We start from the raw sequence: 13,451 nt of genomic DNA, 5'->3' as shown, positions 1-13,451 counted from the left end.
CTTATGCCCCTAATCTTTACGACGCTAACTTCTACGCTACACTCACTAGAACAATGTTGGATCTCCCTGAGTATTCATTTATAACTGGTGTGGATTTTAATGCCATCTGGGATCCCTTGATTGATAAATCTAATCTCACCACTTCCAATGATCAGAAACAGGGTGATTACTCAACCCAACGGCCCGAGAGTACTCTTTTTTCTCAGCAAGACACAAGACATTTTCTAGAATAGATTATGTTTTTGCTTCCCCTAGACTATTTGATAGCTTTGACGTGGAATTGGTACCCAGTGCACTATCAGATCACAGCTATTTACTCCTAATTATATTATCGCGCGATACTAGTATAGCGTTAACGCAGCACGTTAACCAGTGGCGGCCGCTGGGTACTTCGCCACTAGGGGCGCTATACCAAATATTTTGCGAACATGTACAGTACAGTACTGTACCACGCAAGACTCATGGCAAGACATGAGCGATTCGACTCACGCTCACGGCAATGAATCGGCTCTTATGAACGAGTCGCTCAGCTGTTACTACAACAACACACAACCAGTCAAATAAAGTATAGTCTAGACTCTAATTCACAACTTGAAACACAATATAAATAGAAAAGTTAGAAACAAAACTCGCCCGTCTCCAAACACAGGCAGATCTCTCCCTCTCTCCTTCTCTCTCTCACACACAGCGCGACGTGGAATCGATTCGTTACACAATCAGACCTATTATATACCAAGAATAACTTCAGTATGAGTACAGGGCTGTACACATATTTTGCATATTGTTAAACGAGCCAAGGCTAGCTATTAAACTATCGATATGAATCGAAAATCTGGGACCCTGATGTAAACAAGACAAACGTCTTTCTCTGGTCTGCATCCCCTTAACAATTGTGTGTATTGAGCCGTACTGTATTGTACCCATTCTGCAATCTGTTAATAAAGTTCTCATTCATTCATTCATTCAAACATAGACGATATTGAACAAGCCATAATCCACGTATTTTCAATCCGAGAGAGCTGCAGTAGTTAAATCAATGAGCCATCGATAAATAAACAATCAGCAATGTCTCGCTTCATGAATGGCCAGCAGTAGTACTGCTCCTAAAAAAACTATTTACAACCGTTAACGTTAAGAAGAGAGAGAGAGAGAGAGAGAGAGAGAGAGAGAGAGAGAGAGAGAGAGAGAGATTTCTTCAACCTCGAACCTAAATTCCTTAGCAACCCGTGTTACCAAGTAAACAAATCACAGAACGATAGCCAGTTAGCCCGCACCAGCCTAGTAGTACTACTAACGTTAGCTCCCAGAACGATAGCCAGTTAGCCCGCACCAGCCTAGTAGTACTAACGTTAGAGAGAGAGAGAGAGAGAGACTCACTGTTTAGTTGAAACGTCCAGGGCAGGAAACGTGTATAATCCGCCATATAGCTTGTTAGCCAAGTGTTAGCTCAGCTGAGCTCGTCGACGTTAGCACAACACTCAACAAGTACATTCCTTTGTCCATTTCCGCTCGAACAGACTGCAAACTACCTGGCGTTCTATCGCCATGCTCTAAGACAAACTCTAACCTTAACCAACTTTGAAAGAGTGCCTAAGCTTAACAGTCTAAAGAACTTGCAGTCACAGCACGGCACGCTCTAAGACAAACAACAGTCCTAGTACCAGGAACCAAGCTAGAACTTGCTAGAATTGGAACATTAGAAATTGGATTCGGCCAATCAGAGATCGTCTCTGTGAAATTCTGCCATAGAAAAAAATACTGGCGTCGGCCAATCAGAGAGCGTCTCCGCGAAATGCGGCTATGGAAATTCTCACGGAAGTTCACGCTGCTTTCTAGACCGCTTCAAATCGCGCTCGGATTCCAACATAATAGTCATATTTCAACGCACAACGCCGTATGCACTGATTGGCTGTGACGGAGACAGCGATCAAACTGTGACGCGCACTCAGAGCGCTATCGCTTCTTGCCCAGGCGAGAAATACGAAAAAATAAAAAAAAACGTCACTTCCTGCCCATGAAAACGCTGTTTTTTTAATTTAGATAATAACGTTATATTGTGCATTGGAAATACAAACATACTTAAAATGAGTAAATATTATTAATTTTAAACATGTTTATATTATTTATAGGGCTATAAAACAAAAAACAATTTTTTTTTTCTTCTTATTCTCTCATTTAACAGGTGGGTCGGCGCCCATAGCGCCACCAGTGGCGAGCCGCCACTGACGTTAACGCCGTTAACGGCCCAGCTCTAGTTTAAACGGTGATATTGGTACATTTATGCATATGTATTGGGAATGCCCTCCTGTTAAGATATTCTGGGAAGAAGTAACCACGTAATTATCAGAATCTTTATTTCTGACCATACCTGTACTGCCTTCTGTATTGTTGTTGAATGATGTTTCTCAGTTAGCAGCCTCTATACAGGTAAAGAGACTAATTTTGTCCGGTCTTACGGCTGCTAAAAAGCTGATAGCATCACGCTGGATTCAACCAGTTAAAATGTGCCGGAAGGTATGGGTTCTTACCTATCTCGATGTGATTTATCTAGAGATATCTACCGCACAAATTTTAGGTGTTAATGAAGCCAGCATAGCAACCTGGTTAGATGTGGTGGAGAGGATAAAGGATAGCATATGAATTTGTAATTCCTGGTGTTAAACGGAATAATGGATGGATTGTCCAAGAGGGGGTCCTGAGGGGGGGGGGGGGGGGGAGAGCAAGCAAGAGCATATGTATTGTATTCTCCACTTGCACAACCTGAAAGTAGGCACTTCCGGCTGACTTCCGGTTGCGAATGGTACTTCCTGTCCCATCCAAATACATTGGTTTTAGCTACTTTTCTCCCCTTATTTAAACAACTTTGTCGTCACAGAGAGGCAATGAAACGTTTGTATTATTATAGTATAGAATGTATTTAATAAGCAAACGTTTGTCAGCAGGGTTTTTGGGCTGTATTTCATGTAAAAACGTTCACTGTTAGTTTACTTGCTCACGCTAATTAAGGCTAATGCTGGCTAACAGAAGCTAGCGCAAGAAACGACACGGCAAAGTATTGTTTATAGTGCATTTCTTGCCACCTTATAGCATTTGTACATTTGTATGACAGTCTATAATGCTCCCGTGAGGTTTTTCCGGACGTTTTGGTAATGATTTTCACTATAAAATCATATTTCTAAATGACAGGAAGTTGATAAACTGGCCGGAATAGCTTTGAGCTAACGATCTTTGCCGATGCATTCCATTCTAAACGTAACGTTAGTTGTTCAAAACATTACCCGTCTATATAATTTGTCCCTCAACGTTATATAGACAGGTCATGTTTTGTAAACTAACGTTATGTTTAGAATGGAATGAATACATGGGTCGGGAAAGATAGTTAGCTCAAAGCTAATCCGGAAGGGCAGCTAACAGTAGCTACTGTCTGTAACTGTGATGCATTTTCTGTTTGCAGTCCAATGTTCACAAAAACACACACCCACACACTTATAATTTGTTCCTCAACGTTATATAGACAGGTCATGTTTTGTAAACTAACGTTATGTTTAGAATGGAATGAATACATGGGTCGGGAAAGATAGTTAGCTCAAAGCTAATCCGGAAGGGCAGCTAACAGTAGCTACTGTCTGTAACTGTGATGCATTTTCTGTTTGCAGTCCAATGTTCACCAAAACACACACCCACACACGTTATAATTTGTTCCTCAACGTTATATAGACAGGTCATGTTTTGTAAACTAACGTTATGTTTAGAATGGAATGAATACATGGGTCGGGAAAGATAGTTAGCTCAAAGCTAATCCGGAAGGGCAGCTAACAGTAGATACTGTCTGTAACTGTGATGCATTTTCTGTTTGCAGTCCAATGTTCACCAAAACACACACCCACACACGTTATAATTTGTTCCTCAACGTTATATAGACAGGTCATGTTTTGTAAACTAACGTTATGTTTAGAATGGAATGAATACATGGGTCGGGAAAGATAGTTAGCTCAAAGCTAATCTGGAAGGGCAGCTAACAGTAGCTACTGTCTGTAACTGTGACGCATTTTCTGTTTGCAGTCCAATGTTCACCAAAACACACACCCACACACTTATAATTTGTTCCTCAACGTTATATAGACAGGTCATGTTTTGTAAACTAACGTTATGTTTAGAATGGAATGAATACATGGGTCGGGAAAGATAGTTAGCTCAAAGCTAATCCGGCCTGTTTAACCACTAGCTTCTGTTAGCTAATGAAGGCTAATGCTGGCTGAGCAAGGAAACTAACAGTAAACGTTTTTACATGAAATACAGCCCAAAAACCCTGCTGACAAACGTTTGCTTATTAAGACTTTGGGTGCCGGAGGTTAAATTCATGATATACCATCTGTTGCCAGCTCTATTTAACATGGAGAAGTTCCCCTTCTTTGCAGGGCTATAACTTTTTAAATTCTATTGCTAGATTGCCATTATTAGGGCCCATTCAAAGTCCTATATGTATTGTTCATTGTGTAGCAACGTTAAACTTTTTCATTCACATATTCATACTAAAATATGGTCTAAAGTATAAGTATGTTTTCATCTCTTTCTGCAGCTTTCTCCAGAACGTGATCTATAGCCCCAAATGCATTATATTGATGATGAAATACAGTTTGATAGCAATCGGCGCGATATAAAAAATTCCAACTGGACATGGTTCTAGAAGTTACTACACATCATCTGATGTTGACCGGATGGGCGAGGGGGCGTTTATAATTCCGTGGGCAGCGTTATACCATTCATCTAATGTGGGTCAAATATTCATCATAGCAGTTAGTATCGAAAACGGTAATTTTACACGCTAAAACTCACCCCAGTCTCCTCTGGCCGTTGGGCGATCAGCGTGGAGTAGACAGTTTTCCATTATGGGATGTCGAAATACCCGGTCCATTTCCAGGTTGTATAATAGTATATACGTCCAAATCATGTTGTTTATCGAGTTATTGGCAACGGATCGCTATGTATTGTGTCGAGCTCGAGTCCCGGGACCTATAGCGAGTGCCCGGAAGTAATATGGGTGATCACCACTTCATCCACATGACTTCCTGTTTGGCGATCTGCCGATCGGCCACCAGATGGCGCTCTTGAACCGCTAGAGAGTTGAGTGGGGCTTTTCGGTGGGTCTCAGGGCTGCGGATGGAAAATATGATTCCGATCACAGATTTTTGAAATATTGATATCAAAGACGAGTTACGGCATCCTCGGCAACTTGAGCATGGCTAGGAAAGACGCCGAAACTCGTCCTTTGGCAATTAAAGTGTTAAATACATTCTATACTATAATAATACAAACGTTTCATTGCCTCTCTGTGACGACAAAGTTGTTTAAATAAGGGAGTAAAAGTAGCTAAAACCAATGTATTTGGATGGGACAGGAAGTACCATTCGCAACCGGAAGTCAGCCGGAAGTGCCTACTTTCAGGTTGTGCAAGTGGAGAATTGTATTTATTATGGGTATATCTTTTAATCTACATTTATTTCGATTTAAGTACTGGACTGTCATTATTGTTATTATTATGTCGGTCATAGTCCTGTGATTTATTGTGGATTTCTACTGTTAATGTATTGTGTGTCTAGTTTTATGTTAAAAAAGTAGCTACTAAATAAAAAACATTTGTTAAAAAAAAAAAAAAAACATGTTCCGTTGTGATGTCACAGTATGATGTCATAATAGTACATTCTAGAACATTTGTGATGTCACAGTATGGGACATTGTAGAACATTTGTATCTATTCAACAATTCTCTCAGCCAAGTATGCCAGGGACACATTAACGTCATCACAGTAAAGCCTGCACTGCTATAATACAATGCAGAAGCTTTGCATATGCGATATTTGCAACTGTGGACGTCACCGCTGCATCCACAAGCCCACGGCGCTGTATGGGAATGACAAAATAGTTTTGGGGACCACATACAAACAGGAATTCAAAGCTTATGAGCTCCAGCCCTTTGTAGCAGTCAAACCCAGAGAGAGACCACGCAACACAAATGCACACCTGGACACTGTCCCCACCTACAATGACGACTTCAAACCGTGGGGAATCTGCAAGCGGGAACAGACCAACCCTCAGCAGAAATTCCAGCCTCCCTCCACCAAGTTTGGAGGTTCCACCACCTTCCAGGATGACTTTGTCGCCAGAGCTCTGGCCCCCAGGAAGAGCTTCAAGCCCTGCAATGTGGCAAAGCTCTCCGACGTTTCCTTCCACACAGAGACATCCCACCAACTGTCATTCGTACCCCACCCAACGGAGGCTCGCTACGTCAGACCGCCAGACACATACAGGCCCAGCAGCCAACCGCTCCAGGACATCACCACCTTCAGGACCCACTTTACTGTCCCTGAACTCAGGCCAGGTGTGAGCTTCAAACCCCCAAACCAGTTCATGAGAAGAGAAGTTCCCATGGAGACCTCTACCATGTACAGCACAGAGTTTACCCCAAAGGGGAGCAGCGTCTGTCCCGCCAGGTTCGACTGCCCTCCAGGATTTGTGTTTGAGGACAGTGACGAGGCAGGACACAAATACTACAGGAAGCTGTCCTCTGAGGTCACCTTGGTCCCTGTGCAGAACACCCTGGCAGTTCATTAACACTTTGAGTGCCAGCCATGCGGAGCGCTAAAAGGCTCCGTATGCCAGCCTTAACACTTTCAGTGCCAGCAGGGGGCGCACGATTTAGTGCTTGAATGCCCCCCATCCACTTCAATGTTAGCGTTAATAACGCCTAATCTATGTTTTAAATTATGGCTATGTGTCTAATCTGCCCGTCGCTTATCAATGACTTGTTTTCCAGTCAACATTGTCGAAGCAGATTGTTTTTTTATCGGTTCCTTTTTTGTTTTATAGCATTTTGAAAAGCCCTCGTTTTCAAGGAAAATAAAAAGATTACATGATAAACGCCCTGTACTGGAATATTCTAGAATACACAAAAACGGTGTAATTTTTCGGCCTATTTATGAATAGTTTTCAAATAAACGCTAGATTATCGATAGTATATGTGTACGTATGCACGCTATATAGGCGATCTGAAAAATTTATTCTCTGATTTCCTCAAAGCGATCGCGCACATACAGACCCATCACACAGGGCGAACGCTGAGATCAGCGAATACAACTCTGATTATCCCAAAACTTGTCAAATAGATTCCTTACCTCAGATCAGATGTTCTCCAAAAATATCATTCCAATTCCTAATCGCCATTCCAAAAATCGACAGCTTTTATTGATCCAACGCTACATACTGTACATATGTATTCCACGCTGTTCTGAGGGTCCACAATGAATCAGATCGGCTCGGGTTACATGCCTGAGAAGTAAAATGTGGATTCCGGATTTTTCTTTTCTCATCCATTTTCATTGAGTCCATTCCAAAAGGGTGCATTACCATCTGGGAGACGATAGGGGGAGGTTTTTTCACATCTGAGCTCCTGGTGGGGTTGGTTTACCAACGGGAGACTCGGTTGATGAAATATGAATTCAGATCGCTAATAAAAAAATAACACGCTAATTGTCGTGGTGGGCATTCAGGCATTGGGCTGATAACACGTGTTATCACGTGGTGGGCATTGAAAGTGTTAATGGGGCTGATTTTACGATATTTCATGACTTTCGCGGATCTATTTCTATATTCTATATTTTAGCTATGTGGCAATGGTTCGACTCATTTGACAAACACTAGTTGCTGTACAATATGAAAAAAAACGTTTGTTTCTACATGCCTTCGTTCGTTCACAATTCCACGCTAAAAAAGGTAAACATTGGCCGAAATCGAGGCGCATTTCCTGGAAACCGAGATATGAGGAGTTTTCTGCAGCATGCGCAAATCATGATATTTGCTTGTCTGAGACACATTATTCCAAGTTCATAGGGTAAACACACACCCTACAACAATAGTGTTGTTTATCATTCATGAAATGCAGTAAAGATATTATATAGGGATATTTTTATTGATTACGTTATATGCCTATATTTCTTTTTCCACACCTACTGCATATAGCCTCAATGCCACACACTTACTGCATATATAGTTCAACATAGCGACAATATATAGATCAATATATATAGGCATATAACGTAAATCAAAATATCCCTATATCCTTTACTGCATTTCATAAATCATAAACATTAGGTGGTTTTGTCGTTATTTGCTCATTTCTATATTGTATATATATAACCAATTCGTTGTGTACTTTTTTAATTGAAAGACAGACACTTGCTCCACGGTCTTGGGTGGTTTATTCTGGTAACACACAAAAGATCCTGGTCAGACAGGTTATGTGGTCGGCTCATCAGACACCTCGAACACCGCTCACACGGGCTCCTTCCTCATGTAATGGTCAATATAATAACATGAAATAAACAATGTACAATCAAATGACAATATTTAGTACCTGGTAACACACAAAAGATCCTGGTCAGACAGGTTATGTGGTCGGCTCATCAGACACCTCGAACACCGCTCACTACAGGAGAATTAGGAATAATTAGCCTACTAGCATGTGGGCTAGTTATATACATTTTCGACACAATCTCACTTAATTATTATTTTAACACATTTACCATACAGTCGCTACCTTCCAACATTTATTGTCAACATGCCTACATTAATACTTCCAACTAGTAGTGAGAGTTAAACATTTAGGAATGTTATGTTCATTCTGGGTGTACTGTCTGTGAACCTACCACGGGCTCCTTCCTCATGTAATAGTACCACGCTAACGTGAACACTTGGGTTGAAGCCCACAAGGAAACGCCCACCAACCAATAAGAATCCCTAGAACAATTAAGTGCCATGCTATTGGGTCTTAGTTACCTTGACAAGTGGAATCACAATAAACTCTGTTACATTCCCCCCTGCTGAATTCCACTTGCCCACACACTCCCAACAGAAAAGGAAAGAAAACAAAAAAAAGTATTCAAGGCACAAAACACAGCATAATACAAATTACATTAAAAGAAAATCACATCTTATATAAAAAAAAAATTAAAAAAAATCTAAGGTCGCTTTCACACAGGGGCTGTTTGGTCCGGACTATCGGACCAGAATTCGATAGTCCGGTTTTTCGGGTTTGTGAGAATGCGCGTCGAACTCGGTCCACGGACCAAACACGCAAACTCTGGTCCGCCTGAAAACGTAGGTCTCGGTTCGCTTCATCGGACCAAACGCGGACCAAACGTAGGAAGTCACCTGATAAACCATCTTGGGTATATTATTACCGCGGTGCGCATTCACTGCAAAACAAGCACACTGCATCTATCTATCTATATCTACTGTGCATCTTGGGGTAGAACAAGGAAGAAAAAAAACACAGCTGTTATTATTATTAATATTACCGCGGCGCGCATTCACTGCAAAACAAGCACACTGCACCTGAACGTCAGCAAAACAAAAGAGATGATTGTGGACTTCAGGAGGTCGGGGGTCAAGGACTACAGCCCCCTCAGCATCGACGGGGCACCGGTTGAGAGAGTGAACAGTTTCAAGTACCTCGGAGCCCACATATCCGAGGACTTGACATGGACCACACACATTGACAGTGTTGTGAAGAAGGCACAACAACGCCTCTACTTCCTCAGGCGCCTAAGGAAGTTCCAAGTCAGTCAGAAGATCCTTAGGAACTTCTACTCATGTACAATAGAGAGCATCCTGACTGGCAACATCACCTCCTGGTTTGGGAATAGCACTGCACAAGACCGTAGCAGACTACAAAGAGTGACACGTTCAGCCGAACGCACAATTGGAGGGGGGCTTCCCACCCTTCAGAACATTTACAACAAGCGGTGCAGGGGGAAGGCTAAGAGAATTATTAAGGACTCGAGCCACCCGAACAACTGCCTCTTTGAACTGCTGCGGTCAGGCAAGCGATACCGGAGTCTTAAGGCGAGCACAGAAAGACTCAGAAGAAGCTTCTATCCCCAGGCCATCAGGCTGCTAAACGAACAATAAACACTATGCAACAACCATCAAATGCACACAGCACACACACCCACACGCACACACTCACTTAAACAAACAACACACTGCAGCACCCACTCTCCACACTTTAGATCACACAAACACACTTTATATTTATTGATAAAGGATTTGCACTACAACTCGTACACCTACTGTAAATTGTACCTAAATTGCACCTCTTCCCATTTCTGCCTTGCACTATATAGTATTGTATATTAGTACACTGCATAGTATTGTATATTATATGGTAACTCAGTTACGTCTATTCTGCATCGAACATTGTACATATGTCTATACTGAACACTGTGACCTCATTTTTTTTACTTCTAATTTACATGCTATACTATGTTATTTTATTTCATACTTATCTTATCTTATCTTGTCTTGCACAGTCTCTGGAGCGTAACAGTAAGAAGCATTTTGTATAAAAGTATTCTGTACTTCTGTATGACAACTATTAAAGAAACTTGAAACTTGAAACTCTATATCTATCTATCTATACTGTGCATCCTGGGGTAGAACAAGGAAGAAAAAAACACAGCTGTTATTATTATTAATATTACCGCGGCGCGCATTCACAGCAAAAAAAAAAGCACACTGCATCTATCTATCTATCTATCTATCTATCTATCTATCTATCTATCTATCTATCTATCTATCTATCTATCTATCTATCTATCTATCTATCTATCTATCTATCTATCTATCTATCTATCTATCTATCTATCTATCTATCTATCTATCTATATCTATCTATCTATCTATCTATCTATCTATCTATCTATCTATCTATCTATCTATCTATCTATCTATCTATCTATCTATCTATCTATCTATCTATCTATCTATCTATCTATCTATCTATCTACTGCGCATCTTGGGGTAGAACAAGGAAGAAAAAAAACACAGCTGTTATTATTATTAATATTACCGCGGTGCGCATTCACTGCAAAACAAGCACACTGTGTAAACATGTCTCGTGGACAGACTTGGGGGGCAGAAGACCAAATAAAACAGCTGCTTGTGGGGAATGTGGGCACTCACGAAAACAACGAGGTGTACAAGTTGTTTAGCGAGAGGATGGTGGTAATGGGAATTATAATCGAACGATGGATCAATGCCACGTCTCTGCTACTATCACGCTCACACAGTTTGTGTTGACGCGCATTTCACTTCCTGAAAGGGAGGGATTTCCACTCTCCATTGTGTCTAATAGACGAGCGCCCTTTTCGACCGCGTGACATTGTTCCGAAAGTTCGGTGCGCTTGACAAATTGCTATGTGAACGCAGGCGAACCAAATGAAGAATGCAACAATGTTGCAACTTCACCACCAGAACCGCACCGAGTCCACCAAAACTATATGTGAAAGCAACCTAAGTCTAATTTGAGGATGCAGACCCTGCAATAAAACAGTCACACGTAGTCCAGTCAAAAGACTATTCTTCACAAGAATTAGAAAAGCAATTGGTCGGCCAAACCCCTTACTCCTCAGGCGAAACATGCCTGTTACATGTTAAATATACATTATGACTGTTAACAGCTCAAACTAAACCCAAAACGTCCAGAGACCGGATCCCTCCCCAGAACCCAGCCTCCCATCAACACCATGTGAGACTCCCTCACAAAAGGCACGGTCAAAAAAAAATCTCATCTCTTTCCTCTGACTAGAATAAAGATGAATTAAAGATCTTTGTCATTCATGTCAGACATGGAAGTACATGTGCGGTCAGTATGATACCTGTTATCATCAGACAGTCCATCATTCACATGTGCACTCTCAGGCTCAATTGAATCTTGAGGTACCAGTGCCCCAAGGATATTGCCAAGTAGAGCAGGGTAGTCAGGCTGTGATGATCCCAGAGCCGGATCAAGTAGAGCAGGGTAGTCAGGCTGTGATGATCCCTGAGCTGGATCAATACTTGGAGGGTCCTGGGCACCATCATCCTCCTGGGCCATGACACTAGTCCCCTCTGCAGGCAATTCTGACACCCAGACACTGGTTCTGTACTCAGCAGAAACCGATGAAGCTCCAACCTCATCTTCATGGTTACGCCGCTCACTGAGATCTTCAGACTCAGACATGTCAGACATATCCATCTCCTCCTCAGAAGCAGCATCAGAGATTGGGAGGAAGTTGACTGGTGTTATCAGATTCCTATGCACTGTTTTCACTTGGCCAGTGGAGCCATGCTGAATCTTGAAAGTGTGACTGTCAACATTCATCCCAACAACATGGTAGATGGTGTTCTCCCACCGATCAGCAAGCTTTCGTTTACCACGCTCTCCCTTGTTGGCCAACAATACCCGGTCACCAACTTCAACAGGTGCTCCCCGAACTTTTCGGTTGTATATGTCACCATACCTCCTCAACTGCTTGACCGCCGTGGCTTGTGCTATTCTCATAGCTTCCTTCAGATCCTTCCGCAAGAGCTGGATGTACTTATCATAGTTCACAACCTCAGGGTTGTCCAGAACCGTACTGAAGACCATGTCAACAGGCAGTCTCGGTATTCTGCCAAACATTAGCAAGAATGGTGCATATCCGGTGGTCTCATGGATAGTGCAATTGTAGGCGAATGTGAGAGACTTGAGTGCCTGCGGCCATCTGTGCTTTGCCTTTGGAGGCAGAGCCCTTATCATGTTTCCCAGAGTCCTATTCATCCTCTCACATGATCCATTGCCCATTGGATGATAAGGTGTGGTGTGGGACTTTTGAACACCAGCAACATTCAAGAGCTCAGCGATCAAAGCACTCTTAAAATTGGCTCCCCTATCGGAGTGAATGCGTCTCGGAAAACCATACACGCAGAAATAGTTATGCCACAACTGATGAGCCACAGCCTTAGCAGTTTGATTTGGGCACAAAAAGGCGTGTGCCATCTTGGTGAAGTGGTCCGTAGCGACAAGCACATCCAAGGACTTGTTTGCAGAATCCTCAGCACACCAGAAGTCTATGCTCACAAGTTCAAGGGGCTCAGTCGTTATGATGTTCTCCAATGGTGCTCTGGCTTCAGGCTCAGGAGTCTTGCTCATCACGCATCGCCGACAGCACCTCACATACTCCCTCACATCTTTCTCCAGGCCTTGCCAGTAGAACCGCTGTCTGGTAAGGTACAAAGTCCGCTGTTGGCCCTGGTGACCAGCCTCGTCATGGACACCTTTCAACACCATGGCTTGCAGCGAAGCGGGGACCACATACAGATACATCTTCTTCTTTGTAACTGTGTTCCTTGACAGGTGATACAGTACACCTCTCCTCATTGTTAGCTTATCCCAGCCCCTCAGTGACCGAAGGACATCAACAGACTCCTGAGCACGCTCTCTTCTTGAAGGTCTTCGTCCTCTCTCAACAAAGGAAAATCACTTTGTTTAACACATGATCATCTTTTTGCTTATTCATGAGTTGATCATGTGACAGCACCTCTCCACCAATCTCTTCTGATGGCATAACTATCTGAGGAAGCTGTGGCAGCAGC

Source organism: Notolepis coatsorum, assembly GCF_963971535.1.
Source record: "Notolepis coatsorum genome assembly, chromosome: 15".
NCBI classification, from domain to species: Eukaryota; Metazoa; Chordata; class Actinopteri; order Aulopiformes; family Paralepididae; genus Notolepis; species Notolepis coatsorum.
This window is presented reverse-complemented; position numbering follows the sequence as displayed.